The following is a 15,274-nucleotide window of genomic DNA, read 5'->3' as shown; positions in this document are numbered from 1 at the left end:
TTTTGCGAAAACTCTGGGAGCAGTGGATAAGCCAAAGGGAAGGGCAGAGAACTGAAAGTGCATAGATCCTGCCCTGAAACATAGGTATTTCCAGCATGATTCCCTCAGTGGGATGTGTAGGTAGGCTTCTTTTAGGTCTAGGGTGGCTAACCAAGCATCCTTGGAAAGCATTGGCAGAAGCTGCTGGAGGGGGAGCATTTTAAATTTTGGTATCACCAGAAAGGTGTTTAGAATGGATAAATCGAGGATGGGGCGCCATGTGCCCTCTTTTCTGGGGACCAAGAAGAGTGTGGAGTTGAAACCTTGGTCCATCTGTTCTGCAGGAACATGCTGTACTGCCCTCATGGAAAGGAGGGAAAAAACTTGCTTTTTGGCCTCTGCCCTTTGGTTTGGAGGAAGATTTGGGAACCCTTTTGGGGTTGGCGGAGTGTGGAAATAAAATTTCTATCCCTGGAACACTATGTTGAGGACCCATCAGTTGTTGGTAATAGTGGCCCAGTTGCTTGCGTGGAAGGAGAGTTTTCCTCATAGGGGCACAAGCAGGTGGGCAGAGGTAAGGGGTGGAGGTGTGAAGCCATTGTGAGTTCTTACCATAAGGGGGTGACTTTGCACTCCCTGTTTTTGAAGGGGAGGAACTCCATTGCTTAGATCTCTGCATTCCCTGGGGCTGCTGTCTGGGGGGGGGGGGGAGGGGGTCTGCTTCCCCTGGGTTTGGGCTGAGCTAGCCCGGAGGGGGGCAAAAAAGACCAGTGTTTGGAGGGGCAATGCCTACTGATCCTTGGAGGCTGGACCTGTAAGAAGTCTAACTGTCTGCATAGATATAGCTTTTTCTTCCACCTTCTTTAAGACCTCTTCTGCCTTGGTGCCAAATAAGTGGTCTTTGTTCAATGGTGCATCCAATAATTTGGATTTGACATGGTCTGGCAAGGTCTGTTCCTTAAGCCAAGCATGCCTTCTAAGGACAGAACCAGTGAATGCTGCCCTGCAAGGTGCTTCTAGGGTGTCAAAGCCACACTGCAAGGTTTGCTTAGTTACTTGACTTGCGGAATGCATCAGCTCTTGTAATTCTTTATTTTCTGCATAAGCAGGAAAGGAAGAAATTTTTTGTTTGAGGAGTTCCATGGTATGCTGCTAATATTTCAGCACGTGGAACTGACAATATAACGTTCTAATAGCAAGAGTAGTACAGGTGTATACTTTTTTATCCCATCTCTCCAAAGCTCGGGAATCCCTATCTGAAAGGGTGGGATTCTTGGCTGAAGTTGCTTTAATTCCTTTAGGTTCTTGAGAGATAACCTCTGGGTCAGCAGTAGGATTTTTGAAAAGAAATTTGTGAGAGTCAGGGACTCCAATACCCGCCAGGTTTCCTGGGAGCAGGAGGAAGGGTGTCAGGGAGTCAAAATGGATTCCATAAAAACATCATCCACAACGTCCAGGACAGAAGGAATGGCCAAAGGTCTGTGCTGTGGTAAATCTAAGAATTCCCAGAGTCTCTTTTGACTGAGGATAGTCTTGACATTCCTATTGGAAATGCAACCTTAAAGTATTAAAGTTTTTCCCCAAATGAAAAATCCTCGGGTGGAGAGGCAAAAGGAATGGATTCCTCTGCATGAGAATACTCATAAGCAGAGAGGGGTTGCATATCTTCATATTCAGATGCATCAGAGTCATCGGACTCCTGTTCAGATAAAATTACTGGGGATAAGTCGCTTTTTCTTTTGGAAGGGGTAGCCTGGCTTCCCCTAATAAGCATAATAAGGTCTTCTGCCATTTTAAGCATTTGAGATTGAGGGAAAGAAGCAGGTGCCTGAGCTTGAGTCGTCGTTTTTTTGGGTGTAGTTCGTACCCTGGGCCGTAGAAACTCGGTAGTTTTAGAAAGAACTGAAGACGTGAAGGAAGTCATCAGTCTGTTTTGAGAATCGGTAGTGCGAGTACTTCCTCAGAAGCTGGTGCCTGCTCAGCGGCTCAGGACCCATCCAAGGTAGAGACATCCGCAGGATCCTTAGTCGAAGAGTCTCTCGGCATACTGGACTCTGAAAGGGTCTCGATAGCGGCCTGTGAAACCACAGAAGCGGGCCTCAGGAGCAGCAAGGGTGCCTCACTGAGGACCGGAGAACTGACGACTAGGTTAGCGGAAGCGTCGTCAGCAGTTTTGGACCTATGCGATCTGTCTCTTTCTTTATCCTTACGTTTTTTCGGAAGACCGGTAGGCGGATGGCTTACAGAAGCCATATCGGAATTTGAGGACTGAGAGCAAAAATATCTAGAAGGGCCCAACAATGTATAGTTCTGGCTTTGAACAAAACACAAAAGCGACAGTGGGGGACGTCGTGGTCTGGGCCTAAACAGGTGACGCAGTAAGAATGGAAGTCTCTGTGTGGTATTTGCTTTCCACAGGCGAGACAATTGTTAACTTTTTCTGACATTGGTTAGAGCAAGAAAAAAGGATCCCCAATGGGGTACTTAGCTTTAGAAGACTTCAATTCGGAAATGAAAACTCAGGTAGTGGCCGAACGGCACTCATGCGAACTGCTTCTGCTTCGGGCTCCTCGGCAAGAAAGACTGATGTAAAGGCGTCGGCTGCCTGATTTTTATACTACTGACGACCTGACGTCAGTCCTGGAGCAACAGCAACTGACGCAGAAATACTAAGCCCCTGGTATTCGGGCCGACTGAGGGCTACCGTGGGCAGGATAACCCAAATGTGATGACTGCAACAGTGAAACACGAAGAACACCCAAAGATGTCTATGTACATCCAAAGAATGGAGCATGTACTCTCCCTTGTTTGAAAATTTGGAAAGAAAACCGGGAGGTTAATGACCTGGTTAACATTAGACACAGAAGCTACCTTAGGCAAAAAAACTGGTTGGTCCGTAAGGGCACTCTGTCTTTGTGGAAAACCAGGTAAGGAAATTTGGAAGCTAGAGCCTGGAGTTCGGATACTTGTCTAGCTGATGTGACAGCAAATAGAAAAATAGTTTTCCAAGACAAAAATTTGAGGTCTGACCTGGCTGAGGGTTCAAAGGGGCTTTGAGTCACAGCCTGAAGCAAAATAATTAAATCCCAAGGAGTAGTAGGATTATTAAGTGGCGGTCTAAGTAGAAAAGCTCCTTTGAGAAAAGATTTACATAATTTAGAAGTCGCTAAAGAAGAATGATTTTCACCTATATGGAAATCTGAAACAGCCAACTGGATCTTAACAGCAGAAAAGCTATCCCCTTCATTAAAAATTGAAGCTAAAAAATCAAGTAGAGGTGGTACAGGGGCAGAAAGGGTGCCCAGATCCCTGTTAAAGGCCCAGAACACAAATCTCTTCCATTTACATTTGTAACTGGAAATTACTAACAGATTTAGCTACCCAATTTAACTCTTTTTTCATTGAATCTATTTCTAAATTAACCTCTTCATTCTCTACCACCACCACATTCTCCAACATACCCCCACTCTCCACTAGCAACACTCTGCCCTGCCCTACTACATGTCCCTCATTCCCATCAACTTACTCTATACTATCTATCTCTTCTCCATCTCAAACTTTCTCATCATCTTCACTACCCACTAACACCCACTTTTCCCACTCTCCTCTATTCTCACTAAAACCAATTCCCACTTCTACTATAAAGAAACTCCTTAGGAAACTAAAGCCATGTACAAACGCTCCTGATAACATCCCTTCTTACTTTCTCAGTATAGCTGCTTGATGCAATTGCCTACCCCATTAGCATTTTAATTAATCGCTCTATACAAGAATGTATAGTACCTCAAATCTGGAAACAGGCCTTTATCATACCTTTACATAAAGGTGGCAACAATAACAATGTAATCAATTTCCGCCCAATCGCTATCCTGTCTCCCATTTCTAAACTCTTAGAAAAGTGTGTCCAACTTCAACTCCTACCACATCTCTTAGATAATAACCTCCTAACTCACTCACAACATGGATTCAGACCACATCATAGCACCATGACAGCCCTCCTCTCCTTCCTTGAAACTGTAAACAAAGCCCGTGACTCTGGCCAAATTGCATATACCCTACTTCTTGACCTCTCCAAGGCATTTGACACCATCTCACATAGCCTGCTTTTAACTAAACTTTCTGAACTTAACCTAGGTCCTTCCTCTTTGACTTGGTTCTCCAGCTACTTATCCAATAGATATCAAGCAGTAAAATGGAAGAAAGCCACCTCCTCATTTCTTAATACCCCTACCGGAGTTCCACAAGGCTCCATACTGGGTCCCCTTCTCTTCAATATATTTATAAATGATTTCCACAAATCTATCCCATTCTCAAATATCATCCAGTATCCAGATGACTCAACTATTATCTGCTCTGCCTCATCCATTCCCACACTTCTAAAACTTACACAAGATGCCTTTTCAACCACTGAACAATGGATGAAAGATAATCACCTAGCTCTCAATGCTCTAAAACCAAATTAATGGTATTTATCCCCACTAAAGCCACTCCTTTCAATATGAATACATTCTCAATTATGAGTCAAAATAACACACATTTGGAACTGGTGACAGATACCAAGTTACTTGGGGTTCAAATTGATAACCAACTAAAATTCAACTCCCACATACAACTAAATAACAAAAAAACCCACCAAAAACTAGGTATGCTCTACCGACAAAATCATTACCTTACACCTGCAACTAAAATCACTCTTTCTACTTCCTTTCTCATCCCCTCCCTTCTCTATGGAGCTCCACTCCTAACTAATCTACAGTCCTCTGTAAAAAAAAAAGTACAGTTTTGTACCTACCATAAATGTAGATGTTCGAAGATCCACATTGCTGCAGTCCTTACATATGGGTAGTCCCGCTGTCCTCGGTCGGCCCGAATACCAAAGTATTAGGCTGACGGTCATGGGCGCCTAGATCTGACATCAGAGCGTCAGGGTATAAAAGCGCATGACCGACGTCATATCCTCAGTCTTTTCTTGCCCCAGATGTCAGAAGGCCCTAAAAAGAAAGGCCACAGCCAAAAATAGAATACTTCCCAAAAGGCATGTACAAATAACAGCTACCACCCAAACCATACAACCATACCAAACTACAGAGGGGCAGGAGGGAGGGTAAATTGGACTGCAGCAATGTGGATCTTCGAACATCTACATTTATGGTAGGTACAAAACTGTACTATGTTCTTCATCTCACATTGCTGCAGTCCTTACATATGGGTAGAATCCCAAAGCAGAGGTAAAGGGAGGCTGGCAAAATTATAAAGCATTGGGAGCTGCCAAAATGCCCTGTAAGATTGCAGTGGCAAATCCAGCCCTAGATTTGGAATAAAGAGGAAGGTGGTAATGTTTAGAAAAAGTATGCACTGAACTCCAAGTAGCTGCTTCCAAAATGTCTTTAGCAGCTACTCCCCTTAAAAAAGCTGTAGAAGTGGCAGTAGCTCTAGTGGAGTGAGGTCTGATTCCAGCCGGAATCTCCTTACCATGATGAGAATAACAAAAAGCAATACAAAATGCAATCCACTTAGAAATAGTTTGTTTTGAAACAGGTTTCCCCTGAGAACCCAAAGCAAAAGAAACAAACAACTGCTGAGACTGTCTGAACCCTTTAGTCCTGCTCAAATAATAACGTAACTGCCTGTGAATATCCAAAGTGTGCAAAATTTTCTCCCCTTTATTTTGGGGATCTGCATAAAAAGTAGGCAAATGAATTGATTGGTTCAAGGCCACATTTGAAACCACTTTAAGCATAAAAGTAGGATTAGTACGCAGAGATACTCTATCCTTATGAAAAATTAGGAAGGGTTCAACTGCCATAAGAGCCTGTAATTCAGAAACCCTTCTAGCAGACGTAATGGCCAACAAAAAAGCAGTCTTCCAAGACAAAAACTTTAACTCAGCAGCAGCTGCAGGCTCAAAAGGAGGTAAAGTAAGTTTTTCCAACACAAAATTGAGATCCCAGGCAGGAGTAGGAGCTCTACGTGGGGGTCTTATGTTCTTTGCCCCTCTAAGAAACTGCTTAAACAAAGGATGAGAGAATAATGGAGGGTCACAGTCATAGTGAGCAGAAATGGCTGCAGCATGAAGACAAACCCTTGTCTAATAATTCTGTAAGATATTGAAGGGAAACACTTAAATCAGGCCTGGAAACATCAAAGCCCTTTGTTTTGCTCCAAATTAAAAATCTCCTCCATTTATCAGCATAAACTTTCCTTGTACTAGGCCTTCTGGCCTCCAAAATAACATCCAAAACTTGTTGTGGAAGCTGCGACCCTCCAGGTTCTAGAACAGAATATGCCAGGCTGTTAGATGCAGGGACTGAATCTTGACATTGAGGAAATGATTGCCCTCCTGTGACAAAAGGTGCGGAATCGAAGGCAAAGGCCATGGAGGCTCCCATACTAAACTCCTCAGCAGAGGGTACCAGTGCTGTCGAGGCCAATCTGGAGCTATTAGAATCATGGAGGGCTTGTCTTGTCTGACCTTCAAGGAGTACCTTGGGGAGGAGAGGCAGAGGCGGAAAGGCATAGATGTGAAGATTGCTCCAACTGAATGATAGAGCATCCACTTTCCAAGCTGTGGGATGAAACATTTTTGTGCAAAACTTTGGCAACTGGAAATTTAGTGGAGAAGCGAACAGATCTATGTCTGGAGTTCCCCATATCACTGTCAATTTTCGAAATACATGAGGATCCAATTTCCACTCGTGGGGATCCACTATCTGTCTGCTCAAAACATCTGCTAAGGAGTTCTGTGCTCCTGGTAGAAACCTTGCCTGAAGATTGAGGTGTAAGCTGAGAGCAGTCTCCCACAAAATCATTGCTTGCCTGCAGAGGGTACGAATGGGTTCCCCCTTGCTTGTTGATGTACCACATGACAGTTGTGTTGTCTGTTAGAATCAACACTTGCCCTGGGTGAAGTAAATCCTTGAAAGCCATCAATGCAAATTGGACTGCTAACATCTCCTTCAAGTTGATATGTAAATGTTGAAGTCTGGCAGGCCACGTGTCTTGCACCCATTTTCCATTGAGGTGTGCTCCCCAAGCCTTGTCCGAGGCATCTGTCGTTAAAATCTGACTCGCCTCTGGTTGGGTCACAGAGAGTCCCTTGTTTAGGTGACATTCCTGAGTCCACCACAAAAATTCCTTTTGAATGCAAGGTATTATTTGAATGACAGTGTCCAGATCTTGGCAGTGTTGTGTCCATACATTTTTGAGATACCATTGTAGCTTCCTCATATGCAGTTTGGCATTGGGAAGCACCAGAATACAAGATGCCATGAACCCCAAGGCTTGAAGGACTGTCCTTGCAGTCAGCCTGGACCGTAGAGACAATTGATGGAAGTAAAGTGTAAGGTTCTTTTGCTTGTCCGGGGTCAAAAGGCCATCTGGGAAGCTGTATTCAGTCTCACACCCAGAAAGCACATTTCTTGAGAGGGTACTAGACTGGACTTTGTTTCGTTCACAGAATACCCTAGGCACCTTAACACTGCCATCACATACTGTAGATGATGAAGAAGTTCGTACTTGTCTTGAGCAAGAATCAGGCAATCGTCCAAATAAGGATAAATTTGTATTCCTCTTAACCGTAAGAAGGCTATCACTGGAGCCAGAACCTTTGTGAACACCCTGGGCAGTAGATAAGCCAAAGGGCAATGCAGAGAACTGATAATGTAAAGTCCCAGCCCGAAAACGCAGGTATCTCCTGCAACTGGGCCTGATAGGAACATGAAGATAAGCCTCTTTGAGATCCAGAGTTACCATCCAGTGATCTTTGCCCAACAGAGGTAGAAGTTGTTGCAACGTCAACATTTTGAATTTTGGAATGTCCAGGTATGTGTTGAGGATAGATAAATCCAAAATTGGCCTCCAAGTGTTTCCTTTCTTTGGTACTAGAAACAGGCGAGAATAAAATCCTAGGCCCACTTCTGACAGAGGGACCTGCTGTATAGCCCCCATTTGAAGAAGTAACGAAATCTGCTTGTGAGCTTCTACCCTTTGCTGAGGAGGAACGTCTGGCATGCCTTTGAAAGGAGGCACTGTATGGAAATAAAACTTGTAGCCTCGGTCTATAATGTCCAACACCCATTTGTCCTGGGTGATTAAAAGCCAGTTCTGCTTGAAGAGTGCCAACTTTCCTCCCAAAGGAGCTGCCAGACAGGAAGGATCTGGCAGCTGAAGATGCAGGTCATTGGGCCTGTTTACGAAAGGACTGGCCCCTGCCCTCACCTGTAGATTGTGCAGGTGAACTCCATGTTCTAGGCCTGAAAGAACTCTGAGCTCTGCCTCTACCACGTCTAGATCTACCCCTAGACTGTAAATCAGAAGGATAAGCCCATCCCTTAGTAGGCCAATTCCTGCTAAACTTAGGAGGCTGCACCTGCAAAAAATCTTTAACAGTCTGCATTGACTTAGCCTTGTCTTCCATTTTCAAGACAGACTCCACAGGAGAACCAAACAAAACTTCAGACTGTAAAGGAGCATCCAAAATTCTAGTTTTAACATGCTCTGACAAATTCTGATCCTTAAGCCAGGCGTGCCTGCGAATAACTGAACCAGTGGCAGCCACCCTGGAAGAAGCCTGTAAAGCATCGAAACCACACTGCAAAGAATGCTTACCCACCTGTTCAGAGGCATGTACCAAATCCTGTAATTCTTTACACTCTATGCCCTCTGCCAAAGCATCTACTTTAGATTTTAGTTGAGAAAGGAGAAAATTCTGATACTTCAACATATGAAACTGGCAATTCAAAGCCCTCATTGCTAAAGTGGAAGAGGTATACACTTTCTTACCCCATCTATCCAAAGCTCTAGCATCTTTATCCATAGGAACTGGATTCTTTACAACAGAAGCCCTGACACCCTTAGGTCCCTGGCTAATAGTTTCTGGGTCAGCCCTTGGACTCTTATACAGATATTTATGAGCCTCAGGTACTCTGTAATACCTATCTGGCTTCACAGGCAGGAGGCAGAGAGTCCGGATTAAGGGAAGCCTCGAGAAAACGTCTTGAACAACATCCAAAACAGGAGGTATAGCCAAGGGCCTATGTTGTGGTAAAACAAAACTCCCTAAGCCTCTTTCGGAATCTGAGAAATCCTGACCTTCCCATTTAAAATGTTCCCTCATAGAATGCAGGGTTTCTGAAAAGAAAAATCCTCTGGAGGAGAAGCAGAAGGAGTAGAATCCTCTGCATCTGAATCAGAATAAGGAGGAAAATCCTGAAAGTCTTCAGCCGAAGACTCTGAGTAATCTGAAGCCTGCTCCAAACTTTCCACCTCTGGCTCCACCCTAGGCCTCTTATCAGGAGGGGGCATAGAACCTCTGATTAAAGAAATTAAATCTTCTGCCATTTTAAGCATGTGCTTTTTAGGCACAGAACCTGCAGAACTAGGACTGACACCCATGGAAGGTAAAGCAGGCCTGCCTTTAGAAGGAGCCCTAGAGACAGAAGGAGAAGGCCTAACCACCTTAGGCAAGGAAGGGAGAACAGCAACCTGAGAGGCCCCCTCAGCCTGGCCTGCCACATCTTGCAAAACTAAAGCCTCCCCCTGAGACTCAAGTGAAACCTCGGCTGGATCCCCAGATTCCACCGTAGTTTCTAAAGAACCGGCGTCCGGAACGGACGACTCATCCTGTCTGGACTTTAAAGATTTGTCCTTGCGCTTCTTCGCGGTAGCGGGCGTCGGAGGATCCGACTGCATATTATAATTACACCGCTTACCGAAGACAAGCCTAGTGCAATCTAACCTACGTTTAATGGTGCGCTTATTAAACCTAGCACAAAAGCGACACCCGACTACGTCGTGCTCAGGTCCCAAACAAGGAATACAAAGAGAGTGGTAATCCCTATGCGGTATCTGTTTCCCACAAGAAATACAATTATTCACTTTTTCTGACATCCGGAAATAACTGAGGCAAGAAAAACAAAATATTCCCAACGGGTACTTAGCCAACTTGGTTTTGGTCTGAAACTCAGAATCTGAAAATTTCAGAGCGACGGCACTTGCAAACGCTGCTTCTGCATCGGACCATGCGGCAAAAAAGACTGAGGAAATGACGTCGGTCATGCGCTTTTATACCCTGACGCTCTGATGTCAGATCTAGGCGCCCATGACCGACGTCAGCCTAATACTTTGGTATTCGGGCCGACCGAGGACAGCGGGACTACCCATATGTAAGGACTGCAGCAATGTGAGATGAAGAACATCAACTCTCCTCCTGCTACAACAAAATTGCCAAGTTCGCTACTAGCCATAAGTCATCAACCCACCACTGTCTCTCTCTCCAAAAACTAAAATGGCTAGAGCTACCTAATCATCTAACCTACACACAATTAACTCTCGCCCACAAACACATTCTCAACCCCTCCCTTTGTCCCTCACTTTCTTCTGCCTTTAAAATGCATCTGCCAAATAGAGTATTAAGGTCTCATAATCAGAATCTATTAGAAGTGCATAAACCAATTCATCCCCCTGGAAAAAACCTACTATCCTACGGCCCAGCACGCCTCTGGAACCCCCCTTCCACCTTCCATTCGCACAATCCCTAACCATTTGATTTTCAAAAGATCTCTTAATTCGCACCTAGCATCCCAGTGGGAAAGCTCATGCTCCCACCCCACATAATTAACTCTGGCTACCTCATCTTCCATCTTCCCCTGCTTCTCCAGTAATTCTTCCTTTTTTCCCTAACACTCACACTCTGTTTCCTATGTAATTTGCAAAAATGTACTAGTCTGACATAATGTACTAGACTGCACTTCTTAAGTTTATGCATCATAATATGAATGTACTTCCAGTATTACTTTGTAATGTTACTTTGTTAGTCTGTATCATCTATATGATCCATCATAAGTATACAGAATTTCTAATGTATGCTGAACTTTTGTGTAATTGTTTGCTTGAACTTTTTGCATTGTATAACTATCATTAATAACCTACTGTATTGAGATTGTTATGGAGCTTTTCTCCCCAGGACTCCATTGAAAACGGGTTCATTTTGGCCCAATGGACTATCCTGGTAAACCAACTGCAAATAAATAAATAAATAAATAAACTCTTTGTAGTAGAATCTTTTAAAGATAGCAAAATATGACAGATTGGGTAGGGGAGCCTGGGCTGTCTAGCAATCAGTGGAACTGGATAAACTATGCGGTCAGTTTGAAACCTGTTATGTCCGGAAAGACAGGAGGTCTGGATTAGGATCCAGGATCCAGGGCAGATGTAGAAAGTGAGGCCAGAGGAAGGGGATCCACATCTGATGCAGCCAAAAGGGTGCAATGAGGATAAAGTACAGTTTTGTACCTACCATAAATGTAGATGTTCGAGTGCTAATACAGCTGCAGTCATAAAAGATGGGTTATCCTGCCGTCAGGCGGGTCCTCGGTCGGCCGAATTCCAAAGTCTAGGTCCAGCGTCAGTTGTCGTCGCTTCTTCCCTGACATCAGTGCGGCAGGAGTATAAAAGGACCAGCCGATGCCATCTTCTTCAGTTTTTCTTGCCCCAGATGTCAGGTGCCCCCAGAAGGAAGGCAAAACATAAACTTGTGTAATAATGCAATGTAATATAATCAAAAAGCAGTAGTTTGCAAGCAAATACACCATAAAAGAATACCCCTATCAGGTTGTATGAGGAGGTGTTTGTCATAAGGCCTGTTCCAAGAGGGGATGGAGGGAGGGAAACCTGGACTGCAGCTGTATTAGCACTCGAACATCTACATTTATGGTAGGTACAAAACTGTACTATGTTCATCGTGCATACAGCTGCAGTCATAACAGATGGGTAGAATCCCAAAGCTAAAAAGGGGTGGCAGGCACTAAGTGGAACTAGGAGGAGCAAGGATGCCCTGCAAGACTGCTGTGGCAAAGCCTGCTTTAGATTTAGAGTAAAGTGGAAGGTGATAGTGCTTGGAGAAAGTGTGCACAGAACTCCAAGTAGCTGCTTCCAAAATGTCCTTGGTAGGAACTCCCCTGAGGAAAGCTGCAGAGGTAGCTGTGGCCCTTGTGGAGTGAGATCTGATGCTTGTAGGCACAGTCTTTCCATGAAACGAGTAACAAAAGCGTATGCAGTGGGCTATCCATTTTGAGATTGTCTGTTTGGAGATCGCCTTTCCTTGAGCACCTGTAGCATAGGACACAAAGAGTTGCTCTGATTTTCTGAATGGTTTTGTTCTGTCCAAATAATAACGACGTTGTCTGTGAATGTCCAAGGCATGTAGTAGTCTTTCCCCTTTGTTTTGTGGGTTAGGATAAAAGGTAGGTAAGTGGATAGTTTGATTCAAGGCTACACTGGATACTACCTTTGGCATAAAGGAAGGGTTGGTTCATAAAGAGACTCTGTCCTGATGGAAAATGATGAAAGGTTGCACAGCCATGAGGGCCTGTAGTTCCGAAACCCTGCGTGCTGAAGTGATAGCCAGAAGGAAGATTGTTTTCCATGACAAATATTGCAGTTCTGTTGAAGCAGCTGGCTCAAATGGAGGCAGGGTCAGCTTTTCTAAAATGAAGTTGAGGTCCCAAGCAGGTACTGGTGGTTTCCTTGGGGGTTTTATATTCTTAGCCCCTCTGAGGAACTGTCTTAAGAGAGGATGAGAGAATAAAGGAGGATCAGTGTTGTATTGTGCAGAAATGGCTGAAGCATGGATCTTGGAGGAGAAGGAAAGTCCACTGTTTAACATCTCAGCTAGGTACTATAATATTTGAGGTAAATTTAGTACCCAAGGATTCTGGCCCTTTTTCTGATTCCAGGCACAAAACCATTTCCATTTGGCGGAGTAGGCTTTTCTAGTAGAAGGTCTTCTGGCCTCCAAGATGACATCCTGCACCTCCTTGGAGAGGAGGGTCTGTTGGGAAATCAAGGAATCCTCCATGCGGCTAGATTGAGGGTTTTCAGCTGACTGTGAAGAGTTCTGAAGTTGTGCTGGGACAACAGAAGAGGCACTAAAGGCAGGATCCATGGTGGGGAATGTGTCAGGCTCTTCAGGAGTGGATACCAGTGTTGTCTTGGCCAGTCTGGAGCAATGAGAATCATGTTTGGCCTCTCTGCCCTGGCTTTTAATAGAACTTTGGGCAGCAGAGGAAGAGGTGGAAAGGCATAGACTGTCAATGTTGTCCAATTGAAAGAAAGTGCGTCCACTCTCCAGGCCTGTGGATGATAGGTCCTTGAGCAAAATTTTTTCAGTTGGTAATTTCTGTGGGTAGCAAAGAGATCTATGTCTGGATGTCCCCATGCCTGAATTATCTTTGCGAAAACTTGAGGATGCAACTTCCATTCGTGTGTATCTGTCATATTTCTGCTTAGGTTGTCTGCCAGCGTGTTTTCCTTCCCTGGCAGGAATTGTGCTTGAAGTTGGATTTGCAATTCCAGAGCCGTGTTCCAAAGGGACATAGCTAGTCTGCACAGGGGGTATGAATGAGTTCCTCCCTGTTTATGTACCACATCACTGTGGTGTTGTCTGTCCTTATCAATAGCTGGCCTGGATGCAGTAGGTCTTTGAAGGCCATAATAGCATTTTGTACTGCTAGCATTTCCTTTTGATGATGTGTAGGTGCTTCTCTTTTTGGGACCATTTGCCCTGAATGCACTGATCTGTCATGTGCGCCCCCCAGGCGTAGTCCGAGGCATCTGTTGTGATGATTTGATTTGCTTGAGGCATGCAGAAGGGGAGACCTATGTTTCTTTGGCATGCTTGAGCCCACCACAGAAATTCCTTTTGAAGACATGGAATGAGTGGTATAATTGTTTCCAAACTGTGGCTGTGTTGAGACCATAAGTTTTTTAGGTACCATTGAAGTTTCCTCATATGCAGCTTTGCACATGGGATCAGCAGTATGCAAGATGCCATGAATCCCAGAGCCTGCAGGACTTTCCTTGCAGTCAGCCTGGTGAAGGTTGCCATTTTGCTGAAGTATTGAGATAGCTGCCCTTGCTTCTCTGGCGTGAGGTAAGCCATCTGGGTGTTTGTATTCAAGCTGGCACCCAGGAAGATTATTGTTTGAGAGGGTATTAGTTTTGATTTCTTTTTGTTGACAGTGTATCCCAGAAAGTTCAACAATTTTATTATAAACGTCAGGTGTTTCAGAAGTATGTGCTTGCTGTCCGCTTGGATCAGGCAGTCGTCTAGATATGGGTATATTTGTATCCCTTGAAGTCTGCAGAAGGCAATTACTGATGCCAGGCCTTTCGTAAACACTCTGGGCGCAGTAGATAAGCCAAAGGGCAATGCAGAGAATTGATAATGGGTTGAACCTGCAAGAAATCTGAGGTATCTTCTGCAATCTTGTCTGATAGGGACATGCAGGTATGCCTCCTTGAGGTTCAATGTTACCAGCCAAGACTCCTTGCCCAGCATGGGAAGAAGCTGCTGTAATGTGAGCATCTTGAATTTTGTGCAGTAAGTATGTGTTTAGGATGGATAGGTCCAAAATAGGTCTCCAATCTTTGTCCTTTCTTGGTACCAGGAATAGTCTGGAGTAAAAACCTTGACCCCGTTCTTTTGCAGGTACCTCTTGAATAGCTTTCATGTCCATGAGAGCTGAAATTTGCTTTTGTGCCTCTGCCCTTTGATTTTGTGGCAGGTTTGGCATGCCTCTCATTTCTGGAAGGGTGTGAAAGTGGAATCTGTAGCTTTTGTCTATAATGTCCAGGATCCATTTGTCTTTTGTGACAATATGCCAATTTTTTGAAAATAATGCCAATTTTCCGCCTAAAGGTGCTGCCATTAAAGCTTTGCTTGGCATGCAAAGGGGAAAGTCATTGTGTCTGCTTTCTGAATGACTGTGATCTATCTTCTCCACCTCTTGATGTAGGTGCTTGCCATTGTCTGGCTCTAAATGATCCTTGAGATTGCCCTGTACCCCTCGGGCACCTGTATCTGCCTCTTTGTGGTCTGTCCGTGGCTGGAAAGGACCAATTTTTGAAGGCCAGTTTCTGCTGAAACATGGAGGTTGTACCTGTAAGAAATCTTTCACTGTTTGCATTGATCTTGCCTTTTCCTCCATTTTCTTTAGTACCTCCTCAGCTTTAACACCAAACAATACATCTTTTTGAAGAGGTGCATCTAGTAATTTAGCTTTGACATGATCTGGTAAGGTTTGCTCTTTGAGCCAAGCATGTCTACGTATGACAGATCCTGTAACAGCAGCTCTACATGAGGCCTCTAAAGCATCAAAACCACACTGCAAGGTATGTTTACCCACTTGCTCTGCACTATGCAACAAATCCTGCAACTCCTTTAAATCTGGTTGCTCAGGTTGTGTCATTTTGCTTTTCAACTGAGATAACAAAAACTGTTGATACTTTAGCATAT

General features: G+C 44.3%; 1 protein-coding gene across 1 annotated transcript in view; it reads right to left on the bottom strand.

Annotated features, from left to right (window-relative positions):
* Positions 1-15,274, bottom strand: part of NPLOC4 (NPL4 homolog, ubiquitin recognition factor) — a 1,702,928-nt gene that overhangs the window by 720,869 nt on the left and 966,785 nt on the right. The window lies entirely within an intron of this gene.

Source organism: Protopterus annectens, chromosome 10.part0 (genome assembly GCF_019279795.1).
Source record: "Protopterus annectens isolate FY-2018-M chromosome 10.part0, PAN1.0, whole genome shotgun sequence".
In the NCBI taxonomy this organism is placed as follows: domain Eukaryota; kingdom Metazoa; phylum Chordata; order Ceratodontiformes; family Protopteridae; genus Protopterus; species Protopterus annectens.
This window is presented reverse-complemented; position numbering and strand designations above follow the sequence as displayed.